This window comes from Rhinopithecus roxellana, chromosome 4 (assembly GCF_007565055.1).
Source record: "Rhinopithecus roxellana isolate Shanxi Qingling chromosome 4, ASM756505v1, whole genome shotgun sequence".
NCBI classification, from domain to species: domain Eukaryota; kingdom Metazoa; phylum Chordata; class Mammalia; order Primates; family Cercopithecidae; genus Rhinopithecus; species Rhinopithecus roxellana.
Window position 1 is genome coordinate 72091702 of NC_044552.1, and position 9394 is coordinate 72101095.

Below are 9394 nucleotides of genomic sequence, written 5' to 3' on the forward strand. Positions count from 1 at the left end.
AATTCTTTTGAACAACTTTGAATAAGTGAGCTGTGTTGTGGGGGAAGCCTCTGGCCCCAGATGCCATTTGGATTCCTGTTTCATCAGGGTGACATGGCCTGCAGCTGATTGTGTGATCTGTATCGTCATGTCTCCCTCTTCCCATGTCCCGGCTTCTACACTCTACCACCAACTGTGGTCTTGGACTGGTAGCAATCCCAAACTATATCAGTTTGTTTGTTTTTGTTTATTTATTTTGAGGTGGAGTCTCACTCTGTCACCCATGCTGGAGTGCAGTGGCACAATCTCGGCTTACTGCAATCTCCGTCTCCCAGGTTCAGGCGATTCTCCTGTCTCAGCCTCCTGAGTAGCTGGGATTACAGATACACACCACCAAACCTGGGTTTTTTGTTTGTTTGTTTTTGTTTTTTGTAGAGATGGAGTTTCACCATGTTGGTCAGGCTGGTCTCCAACTCCTGACCTCAAGTGATCCACCCATCTCGGCCTCCTGAAGTGTTGGGATTACAGGTGTGAGCCACCATGCACAGACTATATCAGTTTGCAGTGAGATAAACACAGGAATTAAAATACATGTTTAGTTTTTATAAATACTTGGCAATTTTGTTTTGACATATTAATATTCAAAATGGGGTATTTTTGATTTTTAAAAAATTCATTTGAATAGCAATTGACTTTTATTGCCATTTACAAAAGCATCAGTCTGTGGCAGATTGGAAATGAAAACTGGTCCTTCAACAACAAACATTTGGGAAACTCTTCTAAATTACAGCCTCAAATTCCTGGGCTCAAGTGATCCTCCCACCTATGCCTCCCAAGTAGCTGGTACTACAGGTGTCTGCCACATTAAATTAGAGATGGGGGTACAGCTATGTTGCCTAGGCTGGAAGCCTTGTCTTTTTGAATGCCTCTATGCCATTGGCCTCTATCTCTGACTGCCTGGTCTTACCTTAACCTTGGTCTCCATTCTTTTCCTGCAATCAGGGCAGCTACATACAGTGATATAATTTGCACTGCCTAAAGGTCGATTTTCAGGCCAGGGCTGAAACCCAGCACACCCTCAGGCCCACTCTCCATGCCTCCCCACAGGTCTGTGGCTGCCCCGAGGGAGCTATCTGTTTCACAAAATATAGTCTCTGTGTGGGCTAGATTTATGGTAGGTGGCTCAGGGTGGAATGGATGAGCAACAGCAGGAATACGTTTTTGTTAAGATATTCCTATTTGCTACTAAACAGTCCATATAGATTATAGAAATAGATAAGCAAAAGCACACCCACAGTTCCATCACTAGGATACTTTTGATTTCCTGTATCTATTGTTCCACTATTTAAAACGAAAAAGGTGATCATTTACTATTTGCCTGCCTCATACCTGCAGGAATACTTTTTAAAAATTATTATTATTTTCCAGATTGGCAATGGATATTTTTCTCTTTTTCTTTTTTTTCTCTTTCTTTCTTTCCTTTTTTTTCTCTCTCTCTCTCGCTCGCTCTTTCTCTTTTTCTTTCTCTCTTTCTCTTTCTTTTCTTTCTCTTTCCTTCCTTCCTTCCTTCCTTCCCTCCCTCCCTCCCTCCCTCCCTCCCTTTCTTTCTTTCTCTTTCTTTCTTTCTTTCTTTCTTTCTTTCTTTCTTTCTTTCTTTCTTTCTTTCTTTCTTTCTTTCTTTCTTTCTTTCTTTCTGTCTTTCTTTCTGTCTTTCTTTCTTTCCTCTCCTCTCCTTTTTTTTTTTTTTTTAAGTTAATTTTATTCAGAGTCTTTTGTTGTTGCTGAGACAGGGTCTTGTTCTGTTGCCCAGTGCTGGGGTGCAGTGGCATGATCTTGGCTCACCGCAACCTCTGCCTCCTGGGTTCAAGCAATTCTCGTGCCTCAGCCTCCCATATAACTGGGATTACAGGCGTGCTCCACCATGCCCAGCTAATTTTTTTGTATTTTTAGTAGAGATGGGGCATCTCACTATGTTGGCCAGGCTGGTCTCCAACTCCTGGTCTCAAGTGATCCGTCCACCTCAGCCTCCCAGTGCTAGGATTACAGGTGTGAGCCACAATGCCTGGCCATTTTTCTATCTTACTTTTCCTCACTTAATGTTATAAAAAATTATGATGCCAACATAAAGTCATATGCAGTCTTCATAGCTTCATATTTCGATGTATAATTATTTAACCAATCTCAATGTAAAATTTAAAAAATTATTTAGAAACTACTTGTTGAGGCCAGGTGCGGTGGCTCACGCCTGCAATCCCAGCACTTTGGGAGGCTGAAATGGGCAGATCACCTGAGGGTCAGGAGTTCAAAACCAACCTGACCAACATGGTGAAACCCTATCTCTACTAAAATATAAAAATTAGCCAGGCATGATGGTGGGTGCCTGTAATCCCAGCTACTCAGGAGGCTGAGATGGGAGAATTACTTGAACCCGGGAGGCAGTGAGCCGAGATCACGCTACCGCACTCCAGCCTGGGCAGCTGAGTGAGACTCTGTCTCAAAGCAACAACAACAACAAATATTACTTGTTGAAAAGATTAAGCATTCTTTTTGAAAGTGCTCATAACCCCACAATTGTAGCATAACGAATTTGGGTTTCTTTATGCACATTTTGCCTCATTAAACTCAACATATCCAAAAGCAAATCTACCTCCTTTTATCCCCATCCTCCTCCCTGAGTCGTCAGTGGAATGATGCCAGAAACTCTAGGTCTACCCTTTACTTCTTTTCTGTCCCTGCCACTTCCTCATGCCAGCCCTAACATTTCTTACCTCTCTAGTCTAACTGGCCTCCTGGCTTCCAAACTAACTTTCTGCAATCCCATTGTAAGCTGCACCAGCACTACCTTTTTTGGTCTTTTAAATTTTCCCCAAACTACTTGAAATACTTGAAATTTATTCAAGTATTTTTGTTCTTATACAGAAATCTTTTGCTGAGAAGTTTCTAGAGAGGGACCTAGCTGTGAGCTGCTAGTAACCAATACTCCTGTAAAAGAATAAAGTAAAAGAATAAAGAATTATAAGTAAAATTATTATAAGTAAAAGAATTATAAGAATTATAAGTAAAAGAATTATTATATAAGTAAAAGAATTATTATAAGTAAAGAATTGTAAGTCAAAGAATAAAGACCTTAGTCCTTGGGGTGATCTTGGTGTGGCAGCATAGCATCTACCACAATCCTATCTTAACTCATTTCTTGTCCCCACTCCCCACAGCAATCACATGCAGTTTGTAGAGCATGAAATTCACTTCCTTTTTTTTTTTTTCTCCCCAGAAAAAAAGATCTGTGTTAGAACACCACACCCTTACTTATCATTTTGTGGATTTTTTTTCAGTCATGTCAAAGATGAGCCCTCCTGTAAACCTTTTCTGAACTCCCTGGGCAGAGGCTCTCCTCTGTACATGCTTCTATAACTTCTCATGTTGTTAACACATCTATAACAAAATTCAGCTCATTTCTATTTATATTCTCAGCATCTACCAGTAAGACCAGCATTTAATTCATACTCATCCAGTTATTTTTGACTGAACATTCATGTACTTTTTGTATTTTGAGACAGAGTCTCGCTCTGTCACCAGGCTGGAGTGCAGTGGTGCAATCTCGGCTCACTGCAACCTCCAACTCCCAGGTTCAAGCGATTCTCCTGCCTCAGCCTCCTGAGTAGCTGGGACTACAGGCATGTGCCACCACACCTGGCTAATTTTTGTATTTTTGTAGAAATGGGGTTTCACCATGTTGGCCAGACTGGTCTCGAACTCCTGACCTCAGGTGATCCTCCTGCCTTGGCCTTCCAAAGTGCTGGGATTACAGGTTTGAGCCACCACACCCCAGCCCATGTAATTTTATGTAGTTATATATAATTGCATAGAACTTAAGACCACATTAACTAACCAGCATCCATTCTCCACGTTTTGCATGCTTCATCTCTGTATCTCTTATGTCTAAAATGCTAAAGGTGGCTGGGAACGGTGGCTCATATCTGAAATCCCAGCACTTTGGGAGTCTGAGGAGAGCAGATCACTTGAGGACAGGAGCTCAAGACCAGCCAGGCCAACATGGTGAAACCCCGTCTCTACTAAAAGTACAAAAATTAGCCAGGCATGGTGGCTCACACCTATAATGCCAACTACTCAGGAGACTAAGTCAGGAGAATCACTTGAACCTGGGAGCCAGAGGCTGCAGTGAGCCAAGATCGCACTACTGTGTTCCAGCCTGAGTGACAGAGCCAAGAGTCTGTCTCTAAATAAATAAATAAAATAAAATGCTAAAGGTGAGGTTGAAGTCACCAGAACCAAACATGCTACCAAGGATGAGGAATTCTTAAACAGTAAAAAATAGGAAATGAAATAATTGAATTCTGAAGCTTTAAGTAGATTAAAAGATTTAGCTGAGAGATAACAGTGACTAAAACAAACTCTAGCCTGCCAGAGTTTGAATCTGGGCTATATCATTTCTAGTTTCTCTAACCTTGGGCAATTACTTTTATTTTTTAAGGTGGAGTCTCCCTCTGTTGCTCAGGCTGGAGTGCCATGGCATGATCTCAGCTCACCACAACCTCTGCCTCCCTGGTTCAAGCGATTCTCATGCCTCAGCCTCCTGAGTAGCTGGGACTACAGGCACATGCCACCATACCTGGCTAATGTTTGTATTTTTAGTAGAGATGGGGTTTCACCATGTTGGCCAGGCTGGTCTTGAACTCCTGACCTCATGATTCACCCGCCTTGGCTTCCCAAAGTGCTGGGATTATAGGCGTGAGCCACCGCACCCGGCCACAAAGTTACTCTAAACCAGAGAACTACCCAAGTGCCTTTACACTTCTTTTTTTTTTTAAGTGAAAGCAAGTTTATTAAGAAAGTAAACAAATAAAAGAATGGCTACTCCATACACTTCCCTTCTTGTCTCCAATGGTAGAGGGCCTGTTTCAGTCATAAGATTCCACTACTAAACTCCTTTCATTCTGAGGACAGAAAGTATCTAAAAAAGCATACAAACCATTATCATCTCAATGGATGGGAAAAAAGGGGGGTAAGGATGTGCTATCTTCCATTCATGACAACCCAGAAAACTAGAAGAGGACTACCTTAATCTAATAAAAGGCATTGATCTAGACATCTACATAAAACCAGTAGAGGCCAGGTGAGGTAGCTCACTCCTGTAATCCCAGCACCTTGGGAGGCTAAGATGGACAGATTGCTTGAGCCCAGGAGGTGGGGACCAGCCTGAGCAATATGGCAAAACCCTGTCTCTACTAAAACACAAAAATTAGCCAGGTGTGGTGGTGTGCACCTGTAGTCCCAGCTACTCAGGATGCTTAGATGAGATCACTCGAACTGGAGAGGTCGAGGCTGCAGTAAGCCGTGACTGCACCACTGCACTTGAGCCTGGGTGACAAAGCAAGACCCTGTTTCAACAAAACAAAACAAAAACACCACCTACTAGCAAAGTCTTGATGGAATATTTAATGCTTTCTTCCTAAAACTGGGAACAGGGCAAGGATGTAAGCCCATGGGAACAGCACGAGACCAAGCAAGTAAGGTACAAGTGAAAGGAAGGAGCAAGTGCAAGGATGTACTCCCACTCAGATGCCCACTTACGCTTCCACTGCCCTGACAGTGCCTCCTTACATTTTACTATATATCTCACCTTAGTCACAGTCTGCTCTTACCTCTTCTACTCACCATGGAAGTCCTAACCAGTGGAATAAGGGAAGAACCAACCAACCACCCACTATTGGCAAAGTCTCATAAGTCAACATTTTTAAAGTTGCCTTTCTATAAACTAGTACCAGTTGGAGAAAGAAACCAATTCCATTTAGACTAGCATCCAGAAACCAAAAATGCTCAGGAATTCACAAAAAACTAGCCGGGCACGGGGGCTCACACTTGTAATCCCAGCACTTTGGGAGGCCGATGCGGGTGGATCACCTGAGGTCAGGAGTTCAAGACCAGCCTGGCCAACATGGTGAAACCTCGTCTCTACTAAAAATAAAAAAAATTAGCCAGGCTTGGTGGCAGATGCCTGTAATCCCAGCTATTCAGGACGCTGAGGCAGGAGAATTGCTTGAACCCAGGAATTGGAGGTTGCAGTGAGCTGAGATCGCACCATTGCACTCTAGCCTGGGTCACGGGAGCAAAACTGTATACAAAAACAAAACAAAACAAAACAATTCAACTTAATTCTAATAATCCCACCAGGCTTTTAAAAAAATTAAAACTGAAAAAAAAAAAAAAAAAAAAAAGGCTGGGCACGGTGGCTCAAGCTTGTAATCCCAGCACTTTGGGAGGCCGAGGCGGGTGGATCACGAGGTCAGGAGATCGAGACCCTCCTGGCTAACACGGTGAAACCCCGTCTCTACTAAAAATACAAAAAAAAAAAAAAAACTAGCCGGGCGAGGTGGCGGGCGCCTGTAGTCCCAACTACTCGGAGGCTGAGGCGGGAGAATGGCGGGAACCCGGGAGGCGAAGCTTGCAGTGAGCCGAGATCATGCCACTGCACTCCAGCCTGGGCGACAGAGCGAGACTCCTCCTCAAAAAAAAAAAAAAAAAAAAATTGAAACTGACAGGTTTGTTATCGTATTTATATCAACATCTAAAGGACAAAGTAATCTGAAAACAGAACAAAAGAAGACAACTTGACTTCAAGACTTTAAAGCTTAGCAATCTAAGCTTTAAATCAGTATTATATCGGCATACAGACAGATAAAAAGTGGATCAGTGAAAGAGAATACACTCCAGAAGGCCGGGTGCAGTGGTTCTCACCTGTGAGGCAGGCGGATCACATGAGGCCAAGAGTTCAAGACCGGCCTGGCCAACATGGCCAAACTCCGTCTCTAATAAAAACACAAAAACTAGCCGGGTGTGGTGGCGTACGCCCATAGCCCCAGCTACTTGGGAGGCTGAGGCAGAAGGATCCCTTGAACCCAGGAGGTGGAGGTTGCAGTGAGCCGAGATCGCTTCAAGGCACTCCAGCCTGGGCAACAGAGTAAGATTCTGTCTCAAAAAAAAAAAAAAAAAAAGCGAGAATACACTCTAGAAACAGATGGAGAAAAGAATCTTTCCCACAGTGTTAGAATAACTTGATGGGGGGAGAAACATGAACCTCAAGCCCTACCCTACATTACATACAAAAACTTGAGATTGATAATAGACCTAAACATAAAAGCTTAAACATTTTATGAGAAAACAATACCACCATAACAATCTGGAGGTAGGCAGATTTATTTAGAAAAAGTCCACTTAAAAATTGATAAATTAAGACTCCAGTGGAAACTTCTGCTCAAAACACTGTAAAAAAAAAAAAAATCAAGAGTCAAGACACACAATGGAGAAAATATTTGCAAAATAACTGACAAGGAATTTTATTCAAAATACAGAGTTCCTATAACTTGGTAATAAAAAACAACCTAATTTAAAAATACACACTCAAAGACATATTAATGGCCAATAAACACATGAGAACATGTTCATTAGTCAGAGAAATGCAGACTGAAACCACAAGATACCACTACATGGCCAGAAGTCACAATATTGGTGTGCAAATGTTCATAGCAGCTTTACTCACACTTGCCAAAAACTAGAAACCAATAAAATGTTCACTAACAGGAAAACAGATGAACAAATTATAGTATATTCATACAATAGAGTCCTACTCAATAAGGACTGTTGAACTTCAACAATGTTTATGCTGAAAGAATTACAAAGTTCCAGGGAAGGAAAGTAAAAATGAACCCTAGTCTATGATAAAACATTTGAGTGTGGTGGTGGTAGGAGATTGCTTAATTGCCTGGGTAGAGGTAAACGAGCTCCTTTTGTCCTGGTAAGGTGTGGGCGAAGGAGAACCATTTACCAAAATTATAGCTTAGATTTGTGTGTATGTATACATATCTTTTAGATGAAGTCTCACTCTGTCGCCCAAGCTGGAGTGCAGTGGCAATCTCAACTCACCGCAACCTCAGCCTCCTGGGTTCAAGTGATTCTTCTGCCTCAGCCTCCTGTGTAGCTTGGTCTACACGCATGCGCCACCACTCATGGCTAGTTTTTGTATTTTTAGCAGAGATGGGGTTTCACCATGTTGGCCAGGCTGGTCTTGAACTCCTGACCTCAGGTAATCCACCCACCTTGGCCTCCCAGTGTTAGGATTACAGGCGTGAGCCACTGTGCCCGGCCAGATTTATGCATTTCAATTTAAATTTATCTAAAAAGGGCATGCAGTTAGTAGACAGATATGCCTAACTAGAATGGAGTTGTTGAAACTTGTATATGAAGGTTTAGTGTACCATTTTGTTTACTTTGTATGTTTGAAAATTCTCCCTATTAAGACTCCATATTAAGACTTTGTATGCGGCCGGGCGCGGCGGCTCAAGCCTGTAATCCCAGCATTTTGGGAGGCCGAGACGGGCGGATCACGAGGTCAGGAGATCAGGACCACCCTGGTGAAGACGGTGAAACCTCATCTCTACTAAAAAATACAAAAAACTAGCCGGGCGAGGTGGCCGGCCCCTGTAGTCCCAGCTACTCGGGAGGCTGAGGCGGGAGAATGGCGTAAACCCGGGAGGCGGAGCTTTCAGTGAGCTGAGATCCGGCCACTGCACTCCAGCCTGGGCGACAGAGCCAGACTCCGTCTCAAAAAAAAAAAAAAAAAAAAAAAGACTATGCTTGAAAATTCTATCATGACTGTAATCCCTGCACTGTCGGAGGCCGAGGCAGGCAGGCAGATCATCTGAGGTCAGGAGTTTGAGACCAGCCTGGCCAACATGGTGAAACCCCATCTCTACTAAAAATACAGAAAATTGGCCAGGCATGCCTATTATCCCAGCTACTTAGGAGGCTATCACTTGAACCCGGGAGGTGTGAGTGAGCCAAGATGGCGCCACTGCACTCCAGCCTGGTGACAGAACAAGACTCCATCTCAAAAAAAAAGCCCTCCATATTGTTTACAAATCTAAAATCTATTGTCTGGGCCCCTAGGCCATATATCCAACAATTTATCAGATATCCCTTGACAAGGGATACCATCTGTTTGATGGTTTTCTTACCATCTTGAAGTCACATACCTCTAGCTTTGTGTTTCTAATTTCACCATAGGGTTCTGTTGAGAATCCAGGAAAACTGGTGGCTATTGCACAAGTCATCATTTTTGTTTTTGAGACAGGGTTTCACTTTTGCTCAGGCTGGAGTACAGTGGAGTGATCACAGCTCATTAGTCTCAACGTCCTTTTATTTATTGTAGAGACAGGGTCTTGCTATGTTGCTCAGGCTGGCCTCAAACTCCTGGGCTCAAGCAATCCTACCACCTCCGCCTCCCAAACTTTTGGGATTACAGGTGTCCAGCTATGGCGCCCAGTCCAAAGTTGTTTTGGAATAAGAATTTGGACATTTGACCAGGCACAGTGGCTCACGCCTGTAATTCTAACACTCT